Here is a 20,061-nt window from a genome sequence, read left to right as displayed (position 1 = left end):
AGTTGTCTATAAAAAATAAATACGTCTGAATATGATTTTTTTCCTAAAATGTTTAATGTAGACCATAACTTAATGGTTGTTAAATATTGATTATATAAGCCAAGTACTAGAAGGCTATGATGTCAACCCAGGGAAAAGAAAACTTTTAATTTTCTGTTATCCCTAATATTCATATCAACTCTGAACGAATTCTCTCAGTATAAAAGCCCTTAAAAATATTCCTGGGTCTTAGGAAATTATTAACATGGCTTTTGTTCAGCTTTTGCAATCTCTATTACAACCTTCATCCTTGATTTTCCTTCTTCTTTCTCTGCTTGTTTGCGTTGCTTTCTCAGTTCAATGTCATGGCAAATTGTCATACCCTCCAGGCCCAAAAGGCTACCCAATCATTGGTAACTTGACGATGATGGGCCAACTCAACCATCGTGGTCTTGATCATCTCGCCAAAATCTATGGTGGCCTTATCCACCTTCGTATGGGTAGGTCGCCGGAAATCGCACGTGAGGTCCTTCTAACCCAAGACGTTATTTTCTCAAATCGGCCAGCAAATTCGGCGATAACTTACTTGACGTATGATCGGGCCGATATGGCCTTTGCTCATTACGGCCCATTTTGGCGTCAAATGAGGAAGATCTGTGTGATGAAGGTATTTAGCCGTAAACGAGCCGAATCTTGGGCCTCGGTCCAACAAGAAATCAACTCAACGGTCCAGAATGTGATGGGCCTGGTAGGGTCGATGGTCAACATTGGTGAGTTAGCTTCTAACTTGACAATGAGCATAAGTTATAGATCAGCATTTGGTTCGATTTCGATTTCGATTAAAGGGCAAGAGGAGTTTGTGAAGATTTTACAGGAGTTTTCTAGACTATTTGGAGCTTTTAGCTTGGGAGATTTCCTACCTCGGTTGGATTGGATAAATGGGAAATAATTTAGTAAGAGATTGGTCAATGCTCGAGCGATAGGTTTATCAACGATATCATAGATGAGCACTTGGCGAAAAAGAATAAAAGTAGTAGAGCTGAAGATGAAATTGAGGATGTGGATATGGTTGATGAATTGTTAACTTTTTATTCTTCTGAAGATCCAAATATTGACGATTTAGAATCCTCCTCTCCTAAGTTCACTAGAGATAACATCAAAGCTCTTATCATGGCAAGTCAAATTTTATTTATTTATTCTTTTTTGAAGTTATTTTTATTTATCTAATGAGAATAAGTAACATTTTATTTAATCCGTATATGAAATGTTTGTACTTATATGCTCGTAGAACTCACTAGATGAAATTCCTCTGGACCTGTAAATAAGAGTACAAAACGTATACTTCCCCCTAAATTATTATAAATATTTGATGCCTTAAATTTGAAAATCTCAAGTGATATATGATTGGTCAATTTTACATTTCTATGACAAACATTTTTCTTTAGATTGATCTTGCTTGCATGTATATCTGAAATTGTCTTAAAATAACTTTTGATCTTGATACAAATTTGAAGGATGTTATGTTTGTGGAACCGAAACAGTGGCATCAGCAATTTAGTGGGCAATGGCAGAGCTAATGAAAAACCCACAAGAGCTTAAGAAAGTCCAGGAAGAACTCGCCAACAAGGTTGGGTCAGACCGGATCGTCAACGGATTGGACAGTCTCCCTTACCTAAAATGTGTCATCAAAGAAACCCTAAGGCTCCACCCTCCGATCCCCGTCCTCCTTCACGAGACCTCAGAGATCACCATCGTTTCCGGCTACAAAATCCCGGCAAGATCACAGGTCATGATCAATGTATGGGCTATCGGGCGTGACCCAAATTCATGGGTCGACCCGGAAAAATTCAACCCTTCAAGGTTTATGGAAAATAATGGTAATGTTCCTGATTTCAAAGGAGTAGCTTTGAGTTTTTGCCATTCGCTTCTGGTCGTAGATCATGCCCGGGAATGCAACTTGGGTTGTACGGGTTGGAGTTGGCTGTGGCTTGTTTGGTTCATTGTTTTGAATGGGAGTTGGGTTATGGGATGAAGCCACGTGAGCTTGATATGAGTGATGTCTTTGGGCTTACGGCACCTAGGGCTATTCAACTTGTTGCTGTTCCTACTCTTGGGTTGAATGTTGCTGATCATCTGTTTGCTCACAAAGAAAAATGAAATCACAATTTGTATGCATGATGTCCCGATTTGATCAGAATTTAAGGGATTTTAGTTTATTTTAGTAGGGATGAATAAAACAAGTTTCTCATTGATGCATGAGACATTATGTATGAAGATCAATGAGGATTTTTTTAGTACACTTTTATTATTATGATAATTTTTTCTTAAAAAAAAAGTTATCACGATTATCTCACCTTAATAAGTTTCTAGATAACCTCAAAAGTTGCTAGTGCTTCTCCATTGTACCTTATTTTGTGTCAAGATGGCAATTGAAGCGAACAATACCGTGGTTTTTTTTTCTCCGCCGCATAAAATGTGCACACTAGTAGAAAATTTGGATACGACCACGGCTCGAAAACCGTGGCCTAAACTTTAGACTTCGATTTTTTTTACTTTAAGACATGATTTTGTACTGTGAAATTTGCTTCCCTAGTCTAAAATATACGCCACGTTTTGAGTCATCTACCGCACGATTTTATAGCCGTGGCGTAAATTTTATCTTTGGCCACGATTTTCCAAAAAGAAATGGCCACACCTTTTACCAAAGAAAGAGCGGTTTGAAAAAGATGGTTATACAGACCCCTTTTTTATTTCCCATTAAAATATAAAAAATGGTTGCAGCTAATTAGCTTTTAAAAATGTCTTATTTTGGCCTAATCAATTGTTAATTAGCTGCGGTAAAGTCAGATGCCTATACACGCAAAGCCAATAAGCATAAATATCGAATCTAAAATATAAATACAACACTAAATAAATACATGAAAATTAACTAAAAAAATTAGTACAATTGTACATAAATTCTTGTAAGATTACAATCCTGATAGTATAATGTTATTAGTTTCAGTGCTAAACTGCAGTACACACACTAAAACACCTACTATAACAACCTGACTTCCCAAGCATAAGTTTTACTCATGAATGCTAAATTAATGTATACATTTTCTTGTTCGTTTGAGGAGTTCACCACCCTCACAGACAAAGTTCAATGCTTTTTATATTTCAGACTCTTTTCCATCTTTACTCACCTTGTCAGCCAGAGAGATACACCCCTTGTGCAGTCTCTCTTTCCACACCTACATGAAAAAAAACACGAAGATCACCATCAGTGATCATGTGACTTAAGATTATACTGATGACATTTGGCTATATAGTATTGTGTAATTAGTTAGTCCTAGAATCAATTATAAGTAACTCATTGAAAAAAAACTAATACGATATAGTACAGATGAAAATTTAATCGATCATATGCGATGAGAGCATACCAGGGGCAAGGCACATTGAATTAGATAACTACTATAAGCCGCTCCTTCAGGCTAACAAGAAAAAGTGAAAGTTAGCATGTGTGATGATAATAAATCACAGAAGCAAGCAAATTGAAAAATATTACCTGACAACCAATTAAACGGTAAAGAAGTTGTTGTAAGGCATGCAACAGCTCTAACAATTGATTAGTATTCAAAAATCGTGTTTTACTATGCACCTGTTAAATAAAAAACATACTAGAGTAATAATATTTTCTCGTGGAGTATACACTTAATTAGAAAATCAATAAGAAACTAACATGCATTTCAAACCTTGGCAGCTGTTGGTGTTATTTTCACCAGACGCTCAAGCTCGATATCGTATTTCAATGCTCTAAAACACTTGAGTCATTCTTCTAGGAAATGTTCAAACCCAAGTAGAAGAATTCCAGGCTACGAAATATATAAACTTAGTATAGCACATGATGAGCTAATGAAATATATATTGCGAATGGTAAAGTTTAATAGTACCAAGATGGCTGGAGTCATCTTTGAAATTTCATATATTTCCTCGATGCGAATAGTTGATGAGCTCCTCTCTAAAGGTTGGATCACCTTCTCTCAATGTCCTGTGGATGACTATCAATGTCTTTATGGCAACCTGCAAATAAATTTGTTAATAGGAGCTCATGATTTTCATCCGTCTCAAAATACATTTCAACATAAAAGGAGGGGAAATACATATAATTACAATCCAATTTCTCGTCTTTGCTAATCTCTTTGAAATCGCCAGAATGTAGTATCCCATGTCTGCACGTGGACGAACGAGAGGGATGCTTACTACAAACATGGCGTTCTTTAGGAGGAGACTCGACGTGATTGGTAGTTTTAACAACGGCAAGTGGTGCACCTATAATAATAAAATGGAAACTGTAATTACAAACTTAAAACTCAGTTCTTTCAGTTTACATTTACCGTTATTAAATCTCACAACCTATAAAAAAGTAGAAAACATTATTAGTCAAGCAAGCAAAGTACTAAAATTTTACAGATTGTCTTGCATACAGTATCACCAAATATACAAATCCTTGGGTTTTAGTGCCCTGCAAATTTCCCTATTGAGAGTTAGACCCAATAGAAGCGTAAGGAATCATATTCTTAATGTCAACTATGAAATACCAGGTCAGACATTATTTAAATTTATAGGCCAATTAAAGAAATTAATGTACTTGATAAAACATTATTACTAATGAATGAAATTATTGCAGCAAAACACAATGAATGAACCCCAAATCAAAGGAAGCTATTGTGAAAAACTGTTAAGGTGATCATGGCTTAGAAAAGATATCAGGTCAAAATGTAATCAAGGCACATGAATAACGTAAATAGTACCGCTCACGCTCAGTGAACAATCATACATATTGAATCCATGCTGCTCACAACAAAATTACATGACGGTACTCTTAAACTCAACCGACATCAGAGAAACGTCAAGCCAGGGAATGATAAACAACACTAAACAACAAGGCCTAGTCATGAAATTTGATTTCGAATCATATAACAATAATCTGAGCTCTCTTTTAACCAACCAGACGAGATCAACAACAAGTTTATACGACCCAATGCTTGAGTCAATACCAGGATTACCTTTTTCCTACAAGAAATGCTTTAAGTTTATCCGAGCTTTCTCATAACGAAATTCCAAGTCATGAATACTCACATGGGGCTTCAAATCTAGCTCCATAAGGGGGCGTTGTAGGCATGTTTCTAATGATTGAGAGGGAACTCGGGTTGGATTCAAACTGGATCAGAGAGCCGCGAACGGTAATAGTGAGAGCAATGGATGGCACGACTGGTGGTGACGAACTGACGATAGCACGAGCTTCGAGACGTTCATCCGAAGCTGCAAGCTTCTTGACCACTGATTCTTTAACTGGAGACAAGCTTCGGAGCTTCGAGACGTTCATCCGAAGAGGGAGAGTAGACGACAGCGTCGCAGCAATGAATCGAGCTAGAAGCGGCGTATCTAAGCTCGAGAAACATCATCACCTCCACCTGCAAACATATTATAATCTTCTGATTTTGCACGAAATCGATTAGAGAATTTGATCCAACCGAGATTTTTTAGGGTTTTTAAATCAAAGAAGAGAAATAAATGAATTCGTGGGGGAGATTTTTTTTTTACGAAGTTAATTTGTGGAAGAGATAGAGAGAGATTATCATTTTGTTTTCGATGGATTTCTTCTGTTTGAGGAGAGAATGAAGTAAAATTACTTTAATGAGCGGCATATTTAACTTTTAAATTAGCAAATTTTTTTTAAAAGTCTCTCAATTATATGACCACGCTTTACATAGCGTGGCGTAAAATATCTATCGCCACGTTTTTCTAACTGTAGATTATTTATAAATTCTCCACTGTTAGAAAAGCGTGGTGTAAAGTATCTACCGTCACGGTTTTTTATAACCATGTTCAGAAAATCGTGACTATGAATAACTTTACGTCATGATTTTTTGGCCGTGGAGATGTGTGGCGTGGTGCTAGCCCCATTTTCTACTAGTGCCGACTTGTTTTATTGGCAATTGAAACTCAATTTTGTGCGAACAAGGGTGTGACTTGATAGTATGGCATTTTCTTTGGGAAGGACAAAAAAAACCAATTTTATGAACTTACAAATATCAGACCAAGTGTGTTTCAACCAAGGATAAGACGAGTCAAAGAAGAGTGGGATGTTGAGATGACTGGTCGCGAGTTCTTCTGAAGATTAGAGACGCAAGGTGTCGACGACGATATTTTAGCGTCTATACTCTGGGGTGTGATCTGAGGCTCGCCCAAGACCCTGAGATCTTGGACATATCTTCGTATGAAATGGGTCCATGTGTGAATGTATGATTTGCCTTTCTTATGATAGAAAGAGAATTTATTATCTAATGGTTACTTGATAGTGCTCATTTATTGAGGGGATTATATAGACATATATTTTGATCCATAAAGACCTATATGCCTTCGAGTACGAATGTTTGTCAAACACCGATCGGGCCTGAGACATGTCCTGAAACCTGTCCCGTATCGTTTGACCCCTTTCTTGTATAGAAGCCATGACTTTTATGGAAGACATGTTACTCATCTTCGACTTTCATGACGCTTAGGCCTTGGTGCACTCTAGAGCGTAGGCAATATGATGTTGGGAATGTCCGCATTATGAACTTCTAACTTGATCATGTGCTTAATGAAGCATTGCCTGCAAATATCACGAGAGGCGTTTTGAAGGATCTCAACCTTGGTCAGATGCGCAGTCAAGAGCCTCGAGATATTTCTGCAGTATTTATGTAGATATTTTTCCCTCGAGTAGAGATCCGTACGGGTCGCGATGTGTGTGGGGTCTTTGATGCTCATGGAACTTGGTTGACATGAGCGAGTGGGGTCGAGTGGCGTCTTGGAGCGAGCGAGTCCGTCGTCGATGAGGGCCAAAAGAGGGTTATCCTCGTCTAGCTCTACATGATTTGATCATGTATGATGGAACGTTATCTTCTAGCACTTTGGTGAGGATCTTCATGAATCATAATTTTGATTGAGTGTGAAGTTCAAATGCTCAAACACTTGGCAAGTCTTTGAGATCTTGCTCTCTTGGTCTCGGAGTTGGTGTTATTCAAAGCTAAGCTAAGGGGGTCTTTATTGCCTCGTGATTTGATGAAGTATAATGGCGGTTCTTGGCATTAATGATTGTAGCAGTGAAGCGCGCATACACTCAGCTAGGTCTCGAGCGGTCGAGTATGAGCATTGTTTGCCCATAGGGGCATCTGGCCAGGGAGTGTGAAAATTGAAAGATATATGAGGGAATTGGCATTGGCACAGATCTGAGCAAATTTCGATTAGACCAGATCAAGATTTGAACTGAGTTGGTTGGATTTCAGATCGGTCTGCCTCTTTCCATATTTGACACCTTCACCCTCAGGAAGCGTAAAAAGTACGACTCTTGATAGACTTCACAACTCTTCATCATCGGTGTTGTGTACATGTTATTGTACCATTCTTTGGGACTCTAATATAAATAAGGGTTTTTCACTTCTCATTTTTCATGCTTACTTGAAATTACATTAGATTATTCTTAAGATAGATCCTTTGTACATCTAATCAATCACTTCGATAAAACCGATATTTATTTAAGTGATTGTTATATTAGGTTTGAATTGTAACTGGTTAACTTACTTCTTAGGTGACTTAATCGAAAAGAGTTAGGACTATCAAATTTCAATTACACATGTCCATGTTAAGAAATTTAGTTACTTGGTTATGAGATGAACGACTTTTGATGATCTTTGATGTACTCTACCACTAGCCATATATGATGTATGCTTTCTTTAACCATTACGGTTTTCTTTCAAAGGATTATGTTTTTTATCTGAAGGTTAAACAAAACTGACATATTTTGGCTCGACTACCTTCTAATTAATACTACATTTATCTCATAATACATGATGTTTTATACTACTTCCGTCCTTAATTAATTATCGTATGTTTTATGTAAACTGAAAAGGAAATGCAACGATTAATTAGGGACGGAGGGAGTATTATAGATACATCGAGTACATATATACCTACTAAAGATCGACTATTGTATAAATACATATTCATCCGAATGAATCTAGAAATATATAACACATATATTCTGAGATGGGAGAGTATTAAATATATGCTCCTCAAATTATTATCACAAAAAAGAAAAAAAGAAAAAGAAGTAGTGAACGAACCAGAGAGACCAGCAAAACGAAGGCATATTCGTCGATCATGCGGAATTAACGCATCCATGAACCGGAGGACTCATCGTAAAGCGTTCTTATTTCTTTCTCAAGGCTGACCACTTCGGCCGAAATTTCGTAGTCATTAATTCATTCTACTACACATCTTTACTATATATAAATTTTTTCTTACTTCTATTACAATATATGTAATATATATATATCAATAATTTTTTTATTAACTAATTATACCAATATTGAGTACTACTATAATTGATATATACACATATATATATTATATATATACACACGTATCTAATGTTTTGTAATGAAATAGAAAATTTGAACCTCTTAAAAATGGAAGGTGGCGCCTAAAACATTATGCACATGAAGATAAGAGGATCAAATGACACATTGATATAAATCTAATAATCCTATTAAAAAAAGTATATCAAGAGAATTGGAGGCAATGAAATGGTGACATGGCATGAGAGAGGTAGAGAAAAATGGGTAGAGTGAGTGGAGGATTAAGATCATCAATGCTTGAGGAATTAGTGGAGTCTATTTTTATTTTTAAATTTATTTCTCTCTCACACACGTTTTCTTTTAAAATATTTTCTTTTAAGAAAATCAATATTAAATCATGTATGTGAAATTGCATAGAAGAGCAACGTTTATATTTATGTACATTAACATTGGAACATTATAAATATATACGTTAAATAGAAACAAAAAAATTTAATATATATTTAAATAAAAATATTATTATTTCACTATAAATATCTCATTTTTCTTTCTATTTTCATACACATTCAGTCTATTAATCTTAGTTTTTTCCCTTAAAAATCATATTTTTATTATTATTTCTTTATCTCTTCATGGAACCTCATCATAATATTTCGTAAAATTCTACTAATTCTAAAAATTCAAATTTACAAAATTTTCAATACTCTCAAAATGCTCAATTTTCTCAAAATTCACAATTTGCTCCATATATTGAATTTCCTCAATATTCAAATATTCCATATTGTGCAATCCCTTCAATGCCAAGAGAACTGCAAAATATAGCATGTCCACCACCGTTTGGATATTAACCGACCAATCTTTACCTGTCCAATATGAATTCGGAAAGTCCCGAAATTGGAACGTCAAATTCTGATCATGAATTAGAACCAAGGTCCTCCTCTTTATCTCAATCAATCTCCCATTTAAGAGGCTTGAAAACTATTGACTTAAATAATGAAGAAGATCCCGAGGTTGAAGTGATCGAACGCCGGAAGACTACAAGCAGAAAAAGGTAATGGAGCAATTCTGAAGATCTTTTACTTGTTATTATTTAGCTAAACACTTCTAAAGATCCAATAACAAGTAATGATCAAACCGGTAATAGCTTTTGGAAAACTATTAGTAATGTCTTCAATGCAAATGTTGCTACAATTGGCTGTTATGAAAGGTCGAGAAGCTCATGCATGGACCATTGGAGTAAGGGTAATGCAAGTATCACATATTTTTGCGGCTATTACAAGCAAGCAAGTGACTTGAGGTGAAGCGGATGGAATGGTAAACAAGTAATGAACAAGGCAAAAGAGTTCTACTATCAAGAGAAAGGTAGAGAATCTAAGTTGGAACATTGGTGGGAAAAGATAAAAGATGAGGAGAAGTGGAATGAAAGCTATATGGAGTTCGGAAATTAATCGAAAAGGACCAAAATATCGGATTCTGGAGCTTATACATCCTCATCCAATCCGGATGATGATGTGAATAGGGACCGTCCAATTGGACAAAAGGTGGAAAGGAAGGTAAAAGGTAAACATGATGGAGCAAATCCTTATACACAAAAGTTGATAAATTTGGAATCGAAAAAAATCATTGCTCTTGGCAAGTTAGCAGATGCAACAAAGGAACAAACAGATGCAATGAAATTCAACAAGGCATTAGAAGTTCTATCGATTGACACTTCCCGAATGACGGAGGCACAAAGGATCAAACATGAAGAACTTTGGAACAAATAGTCCATATTCTTCCAACTATCTAAAGCTACAAATTATTATGTATGAGAATAAATAAGAAATTAGCTTTTATGGTGAATTCAATTTTTTTAGATACAAATATTATATTGGTGGATATATGCATAAACATTAAATTGCACTTTGTAGATGTGATTGTAACCAATTTGATAATTTGGTTTATGTGAAATGTTGAAGATATCAATGCTTGAATGATGAATCACTAAAATGAATGGAGCATATAAAGATTAATAGTAAAAGAAAAACTCCCCAAAATCAATACATCAAATTATACATGTATAACTTAAAAAGAGTAATAGAATATATACTTATATAACATACATGTTATATTTTTTTTATGTTATATTTTTTTTACCTCAAGCATATTAAACACAAGAATATTGAGCAGAAAATATTTTAATTTATAGAGTTGTCCGTCCAATAATTTGCTAAAGAATTTATACTTGCCAAATAAGAAAGCGTTTGGCAATGATCACTAATTTAACATATCCAGAATATGTGCGGATTAGTTTCAATAGTAAAGATAACGCAACTTGCATTATTTAGTTATAAAAGAAATGATATAATAAAGGTGATAGGACGAAGATATTAAGCCGAAAATTATTCTACTTTCATAATCTTCAAAAGAATGACGATATTAATGATATAGAAGTGATGATATCACATATATATTTATCAAGACATCGTTGGGAAGCGTCAACTCAAAAGTATTAAATATTACCGTCATGAGGGGGGGATTAAATTATATCGTACTCTTTTTCCTTAACTTAGATTTTATCCCAATGAATTTTAATAAATAAAAGTTTTAATGATGGAAGTTTTCTTAGAAATATATAATGATATATTTTTCATTTACTAGATTTTCCTCATATGAGGTTTTTTACTAGTAAAAACTTTATGAGGCATAAAATAAATATCAAAAGGAAGTACAAGTGCATATTTAATGGATATCCAAAAAGGAATGTTAAGAACATATTTATTTGGTGGATATCCATAGAATATCTTTATTCATTTTCTTTATTTTATTACTATATGTAATCTTTTCTATCCCGATAAAAAGAATAAAGAGTAATGATTAATGCTTAGACCTATCACATGCATTGAGATATTAATTTACGATTAAGATTGACTAGAACTAAAGAGTGCACAATTTAATATAAGAATCAAGTGCTTAGATTGAACCATATCTAGAGAAATTCAGTACGCGAGAGAATTAATATACCGACCCAAAAATACCGACGCAGACAATTGCGTCTGTATATGGAAAATACCGACACAATATACCAACGCATTTTTAATTGCGTCGGTATTTTTCGTTGAAAATACTATATCGACGCGTATATATCGACACGGTAGTTATGTTGGTATTTTGGTCAAGACGATGGACAAAGTGGTCCAATCAGGCGGCGACACGTGGCAGACGATGAAATACCGACGCAAGTATGATGACACTCTTTCTTGGCGTCGGTATTTCACATTATATATCTGGGACCTCGTGCCGTCTCCCTCACAAAACCGATCATGTCTCTCTCTCTCTCTCACCGGAACTCGTACCCGTCACCGTATTTTTGTCCTCTCTCCCTCGCTCTCACAGCCGCTGAACCATGCCACCGCCAACCCTCACAGACCGCCATTCTTCCCAGCCCAATAGAGGGTGATTTTGACGCCGCCGCCGCCGCTTCTCTTCTTCGTCTGGCGTCCTTAATCGTCGATTAAAGGTTTAAAACCTTGTTTTTTTTCGATTTTCATGTTAATTTTAGTATATGCACAACTAATTTATTTTATTTTGATTATTTTTCCATTCCGGCAAGTTTGGCAGCCCCCGCTTTGGTCCTCCGGCCGTCCACACCGCCGCCTGTCCCTGCTCCGCCGCTGTTAGTTCCTTCCGGCAGTAAGGTATAATTTTATTAAAATATTTATTTAGTTGAATATAATGTAATATTAGTATGTTAAATTTTAGGTTTGTTATGGTTGTTTAATTTTGTTACGTTGTGGTTATTATTTTGAGTATATGTCATGTAGTTTTATATTTGTTGTTGTAATTTGAAATGTATTTTGGGAATAAAATCGATATTGATGAAATTTAACTCACGTAAAATTGATGATGATAAACTTTTTATGTAGGTATAGTCTTGTAAAATTTATTGGTAAAGAAGTTGTAATGACAAAGTTGAATGTATTATCAGTAATGTAGTTTTAGATTTGTTGTTGTAATTTGAAATGTATTTTGGAATAAAATTGATAATGATGAAATTCTTGTACAAATGAGTAGCAGGCATTCTTTGGGTTCACAAGGAGGTATAGACTCGCCTCCACGGCTTTCTCATCGTTTGGAGGCCATACTTCTTAGAGTGGAGGGTCAACTCCAATAGGGTCGAAAGGCCTAGGACGTATTCATGTTCCGGCCCAAACCAACCGACCGGATCAGAGAGACGTCGACATCATGACGTCCCGAGTCGAGCCACCATCAGAATCAGCAGATACATCTTGACGGGCGCACCCATTATCCATCACCTAATGGTACTACCCCTTCATCCGATCAGGATTTCGCCCCAACACCAGATGATGGTCTCTCGACACAAGGTGATGCCCCAGCTACCGAGAGTAGATTCCATATCCTTCCACAACTTCCTTATCGGAGATCTTAGGGAGCACCTCCTATGCAGACTGGAGGTCTTAGGGTCACGATTTTAGAGATGGACGGTGAGCAAGTCCATTATCTTCTTAATGTAGTTCATTTTTTAATGCATTTTTTATAATCTTATTAAGTTCAAGTTTCATTATTTGTAGGCTTCTTCCATCTTATGAGTGTTCCACCGCTTGCACCAAGACTTTTAAGGCAGGACTTGATCCCACTACATATTCTTGGGGTTAAGTCTCGGACGAAATGAAGTATTTTTATTGGTTCAAGTTTATGGTATGTATATTTATTTCTTAACTTTATATGTATCGCAATTTATTCATTTAACACTTTTCCTCATGATATTTGATATAAATTTTCTTTTATTGTAGAAGAAGTTGGCACACGTCCCTCCGGAGGAGTTGCCTAAGATTAGGAGGGTGTGGGCAAGGAAGTGTGTAGATAGATTTAGAGATTTCATGGGTGATTGTAAGAAACTCCGACATAAAGCGAAACCTAAGTGGTAGCCAACCGACGAGGCATGGGATAGCTATCTTGAGCATTGGGAGTCGGAGGAAACCGATGCAGTTTCAGCCCAACGACGTAAGAACAGGAGGGGTGGGGAAGATATCGAGAGAGATCTCAGTACCCACACATCTAGCCCTATCAGTATCGATGAGACTCATAAGCATCTGGTATGTAAATAATCCATCTTCTATATTAATTCAGCTAATTCTTAGCTGATTGGGAAAATAGTTATATATGTCTTTGTTTGAATGGGAATATAAATGTTTATATATATCTTTGTATGATTGGAAATATAAATATTTATATGTCTGAGATGATTAAGAAATGTGGTTAATTATGATGGTTATGTTGTCATGCTGTCAATTTTTTTTCAGCAAGAAGTGCACGGGGAGGTGCGGATTGACAAAACCTTTGTCTATACTCATCATAAGAAGGATGAATCTTCGGTTGTATCGGTTGCGGCGCGACAAGTTGAGGTAATTTCAACATATACGTATTTATCTTATATTGTATTACGATTGATAGTTTTATCCTATTACTAATACGTAATTTTTTTTTTCCATGTCACCTCTTAGGAACGGATTGCCAAGATTAGGGAGGAACAACTTCATACGTCTTCCCAAATAGAAGATATTCATCTCCTCAGTCAAGCGTTCCCGAACTTTAGCTTTACATGGCCGTATCGATTCGACAGTTATGGATCAAAGCTCTTCAGGGGGAGCATCGTCATCATCCCATCCTGTTATAGGCGCATCTACATCCGCTCCACCTCCCTCTACTTTTGATGACTTTCGCCGTTTGATAGTTGATGATATATTGAGATATCTACAGGAGGACCATGCTGAGTGGCCTAGACGTGATGCGGAGTGAGACGCGGCGATGGTGGCGTGTGAGGCGCGACGTGAGGAGGAGTTGGCTGGCCTATATGGCAAGATGGAGCGGCTTGAGTGGGAGCTCCAGGCCGCTCTGAGTAAATGCGAGCACTTGCGTCAAGAGAAGGAGAACGATGATGACGATTCCGACGATGATTGAGTATTCTCCGACTCCCTATTTTCAATTATACATGTTTTTCGATTTCAATTTTAGTTATATTTATGACTTGTGTTTTATAGATTTATGACTTGTGTTTTATGGATTTGTAGAATAACATTTATCTATTATATGGATTTTTTGATTATATATTTTTAATAGGAATTATGGATTTTTTGAATTATATTTATGCATTTTTACTACTTTTGGAATAAAATTTATGATTTTTTACATTAACCTGAAAAAAAATATGGATAAACTTACCGACGCAACCACGCTGACATAGGTAGAAATACCGACGCAAAAGGTCAACGACTGGTTTACGGCGGGTCAACGGTCGGTGAAATTTGAATTTCAAATATAACGATGCAATAATACCGACACAATTTGGACCGCACCGACGCGGTCTGGTTCGAACCGAATCAAAGAATACCGACGTTGTATTGGGTCAATATAGGTCGGTATTTTTGTGTCGGCCCGCCATACCGACGGGATTTTACCGACGCAATAGTTGTGTCGGTATTTTGCGTTGGCATCGCTATATACCGACACATTTACTGTTATCTCGACGTAATAACTGTGTCGATATTCTGTTCCTTCCGCGTGGTGATTCTTACATGCAATCGGATAACGTGCTACATCAAGTATATGTAAGAATTTCTCCTATATCTAATATAACGTATGCTTGACTATTCTCATAGCATCACTTGGCTTAATGGTTCTCTGGATAGGTATCATTCTAGAGGCCATAAAATCGATCCTCCATGAATGCGGAGAAAATCTAGTCCAAAATTAATAACAAATCTCTAAAACTATTTTATTATATATAGATCAAGTACATCTTCATCTATAAATAAGGGATCCCTTTCTCATCTCCGACTTGCACAGTTGCACACAAAAGAGGTGAGAAATTTTTCGGCGGCTTTCTATGGTAAGATGCTCAAATGACCTTCTTACCCTCAATTTTAAAATTTGGGAAAAGTGTATATGATCTTTTAAGTCTTACAGGTGTTGACAAAAGTCGGCCGGCCGAAACGTACCGTCTAAACTTGAGGTTTGTTCTAAACTTGAGGTCTCCTAAAAAAATTTACACCTTTTCTGGGTCAGCTCTCATTTTGTAAAATTAAGGTTTCTGATTTTTCATTCGGTACTCTATCGTCTTTGGGTTTTGGTTTTGTGCGATTGAATCGAACCATGAATTCGTCTAATTGGCTGGATATATGGAATTTGAGTGAAAAATGTGCAGCCTTTTGTTTCATGCAGTCTTGAAATCATTCAATTACTGGGTTGATATCGTGTTTCATACCCGATGATAACCTGTGTAGTTTGAATAGGGTAGTTGAAAAACGTTGCAGTCTTTGTTTTCCAAACTGTCACTCTCTGGGTGGTTGTTAATTTGGAAGAGACCTAATGATATGGGAATGTATAGAATTAAGTATTTGTGATTTATGATTTCGTTATACTATGTTTTTAAGGATATTCATGGAGACAGACAGGCAAATATCTTGCTTTCATTGTTACGATTGTAGACGGTTGCTATGTAATTATTGTGTATTTTCTTTGAGAACTTGCATTTTGTTTTTAGTTAACGACTGACTGATTATGATCTCTGTCTGAAGCTGAAGTTTGCTTTGCAGAAATTTCATATTTGACAATGCACTCTCATCTAATCATCTCTCTTTGTGATTGACTCTTTTTAGTATTCCCTCGATTTACTTTTCTTCCAATATGCAGAAATGGCTATGAAGCAGTGTGCGGATGATCTTTCTAGTGAAGATCTAGCTTGGGCTGAGTCTTGCATAGTAAAAGATCCTCAGACTTCAGATATTGACTGGAATTCTGTGAGAGATGCCTTACTAGATGTTTTCACTTCTCAACCTCAACCATCCGACAGTTCTGCCTCCGGAAAAGACAGTCTTCTTGCAGGAACTGATACCGAGATGCTCTCTTCAAGTACAACGGACTTTGCGAGTGATGTTCCGTTACTTCCTTCTGGCAAAGAGGACGGAGCTGCAAAGCCATCCCCGCTAATCCTTGTTGACGACGATCAATATATCTCTTTCTATGACGTTCCTAGCGACAAGGAAACCGACGTTTTGATGTTGCAACTTGACCAAAACGATACTCCTCAACCTGCATTTCCAGTTATTGAAAAAAATCATCATCATGGTTCATCTACCGAGTCGATCGTCGAGGAAGATATTCTGATGATGTCCCAGGTATTCTGAGGTGGTCTCTTGCAACCTTTAATCGGGGATGAATTTCCACAAAAGAGTAGTGAAGATGGTGGCGAGAAGGAGGAGATTGAAGGGTCTGATCTGGGATTTGATTCTGACATCTTCAGGGTCTGGGATCTAAACATTCCACCTGAGGAAGAGGAGTCTGAGTTTACTAAACAGTTGAACAAAGCACTTGAACCAGTATCTTCGCCAAAGGATGATTCTGTACTTGTAAAAGATTTGCCAGTGGATAAGTTAATTTCTGGCATTGAAGATTTGTCTATATAGGTAACTTGAACAGATTTTGTTCGTATCCTGACTGACACCAATGAAGCCTGGTTTTGAGTAATTTATTAGATTTAGAATGTTTTTGTTGTGATATCTATTTCGGATAATGTGAACTAGCACCGCTGCGTTCTTTGGAGACTATGATGTTGATTTAATTTCAAAGATATGGATGATTTCTTCTAGAATTTATCAAAATATTTATGTTGGGGATAGTTCCTTTTTAGCTGTTTGCATGATTAGCTTTTCTATGACTTTGCAAATGCAGAATACAGAGATGTTAAGAAACCGCAAAATGCTTAATACGTAATTGAAACTAAATGAAAAAATGTGCAGTCTGATGTAAATTTGCAGGCAACTTCATGACCAGCCAACCAGGTACAGAAGTTCTGCAACAAAAATAAGGGCACGTCAGCAAACTTCTGACCTGAAATTCCTTGTTCATTCATCAAACTTCCCGTTTGCATTGTTATAACTATCTAGTTTTCTCTAGGTACACTTCCATTTCCTCGTCTGTCAATAGTTTTCATTCCTCCGAGTCTTACTTTGTACTTGTCTCATTAGTTATAATAGTAGACGACTTAACGTACTATGCCGATGACACCGTCTGGGGCATCTCGAACACCAACATTGAGAGTTGAGACGAAAAAATGCATTTTCTTTTGCCATCTTTGGAAATTGACACCATCAAAACGATCCAATTAACATGTCAATTCCCGTCGTATTTAAACATAGGATTGTGTTCTCGTGTAGTGATTGGTTACTTTCATAGTCATCATCACTCCTTTTTGTTGAACTTGACCCTCATTTTCTCTTTTAACCAGAGAACCCTTTGAGTGACAACAACTGGCTGCGAAAGAAAGGATATAAGAGCCAAGAGCCCATTGACGGACTTAATTGGTGCACACGAGCGAAGATTTGAAAACGAGTAACGATCTCGCGATTGGCCAACAATTAGATTCGGTGTTCAAATTCCCTACCATCCCTCGGCACTACAACTTCAGGCAAACTGAGTGGAACAAAATTTATTCCCTAGAGCTCAAGGAAAAAAATATATTCTATATTAAAATTTGGGGTAAAATCCATTAGTATATATAATATTAATGCTAAATCGAAGGGAGTTGATTAATATTTATATATGTATAAAGAAATTGCGTGAAAAAAATAAATACTCTTATCGGCCGACTACTGCACCGTGGTGAAGAAGGAAACGGTGGCAAAAGGTTTACGGTTTGCATGAATTTTTATTTTTTTTTATGGTAGGGTTTGCATGAATTATTATTATTATTATTTTTAATGGTAGGGTTTGCATGAATTAATTGAAGATTGATCTAATATTTGTATACAGTTATAGTAGTAATAAATAAATATACTTTCTTATGTGATAACAAAGTGTGTAAGTGAAATTTATAAATAACGTCAAAAAAAAAATTATAAATTAAAAGGGAATTTTAACTTAAAAAAAATTAAAAGGATGTTTTTATAATAACTAGTGTATAGTACTCGGGGTTGTCCCGAAAATAATAGATAAAATGTCATTTTAGTCTTAGAGAAATTTTTTTTAATTTGTTGAATTTGTTTCAACTGCAATTTAATTACAAATTTTATTATCAAATCAATATTCGACACATGACGTATTAATTAAAAAATGTTGAATTAGTATTTAAAAACACAATAAAATAATTAAACAAACTATTATGAATAAAAGACATATTCAATTTCTAATAGAAGACAAATCCAATTCCTAATTAATCTTCCAATCAAATCCGATTCCTAACTATATTAGGATTTCAAAAACACAATAAAATAATTAAACAATGGGTTTTATTCCTAATAGAAGATAAATTCAATTCCTAATTAATTTCCCTACTAAATTCGATTCCTAACTATATTAGGATTTCAAAAATATAATAAAATAATTAAACAAACTAATTTTTTTGGGGATTTTATACATAATTAATTAGCAAATATAATGAATTCACGCCATCTACTATATGTAGTATATATAATGTATTCTGTTTCATATTGTTGTCATACATTCATAAATACTATTCTCCCTATTCTACAACACAAAAACCTTTTTTTTTTTTTTTAAGATAAAAGTTTTATTTTTTATAATGTTTTAATGAATTATAGTTTAATTATTGTAAAATAATATCATATTTAAATATATATATCTTCATATATATGACAACTATCCGGACATATTCATGTAATATTATACATTAGTTGTATTTCTTATTCTTATAATATTACAATATATGATATCTCATTCGATGTTTAAAGCTTCAACTTCTCTATTAAATTTAATACTTAATTTATATTCCCCACTTTGACTGATTCTTCGTAATATTACGAATATATTATGGCTTCCTAATTAATCTCTTCAAATCCAATTCCTAACTATTATATATATATATTTTCTGAATTAGTATTCCTAATCATATGAGATTCTTATTTTTTTTCGTTTTGTTTTAGGAGTATATATATAGCTATATGCAACATACTAAATTCACATGCGTACGAACAAAAATTTTTGGTACGATTTTCTTTTGCTAAGCTAGCTTTGTTTTATTTAAAAAAAAGTGTCGGGTAAGGTTTTTTGTTCTCATCAATACAGCTATCAATATAACATTCTATTGTTGTGTAATCAACGAAATTATATTGAAATAATTATCTTTTCAATTTTTTGATTATAGATTGTTTTATTGTAGGATGGCGTCAAAATATTCTCAAATCGATGATGTTTGTCCCGGACGTATTGATTGGAAGATTAAGGCTCGCGTCTTAAATCTTTGGACAATACCAAATTTCCGTAGCCGTATAGGAGATGGAAGTATAGTGATGATTTTGCTTGATGATAAGGTTTTTTTTATCCTTAAAATATTTATGATGTTGAATTTTTAGAATTTTTTATTTTTTAATGTATCTAATAAATTTGTCTTTTATAATTTTTTTTTATTGTGTGTGTAGCATGGCCGCATTCAAGCAACAATAATAAAAAAATCTTCTTGCAACATATAAACAACAAATAAGTGAAGGAGAAGTATATAACTTCCAAAATTTTTTCGTCTCTGAACCTACCAACAAACTTAAAGCTACTAAAAATCAATACAAATTATTCTTCTTGAAAAATACCATAGTCGAAAAGCTTTCGGATGAAGTGATTTCAAAATTTGCTTTTAATTTTGTGAGCTTTGATTCATTTAAATAAAGAGAATGAATCGTTTATATTT

At 35.1% G+C, this 20,061-nt stretch overlaps 1 pseudogene; it reads left to right on the top strand.

The window, feature by feature from the left end:
- The first annotated feature begins 244 nt into the window (after positions 1 to 244).
- LOC139883465 (cytochrome P450 84A1-like) lies at positions 245 to 2,136 on the top strand (annotated as a pseudogene).
- Positions 2,137 to 20,061: the final 17,925 nt, after the last annotated feature.

Source organism: Rutidosis leptorrhynchoides, unplaced genomic scaffold, assembly GCF_046630445.1.
Source record: "Rutidosis leptorrhynchoides isolate AG116_Rl617_1_P2 unplaced genomic scaffold, CSIRO_AGI_Rlap_v1 contig404, whole genome shotgun sequence".
Taxonomy (NCBI): domain Eukaryota; kingdom Viridiplantae; phylum Streptophyta; class Magnoliopsida; order Asterales; family Asteraceae; genus Rutidosis; species Rutidosis leptorrhynchoides.
The sequence above is the reverse complement of the archived record's forward strand: the minus strand, read 5'-3'. Positions and strand labels throughout refer to the sequence as shown.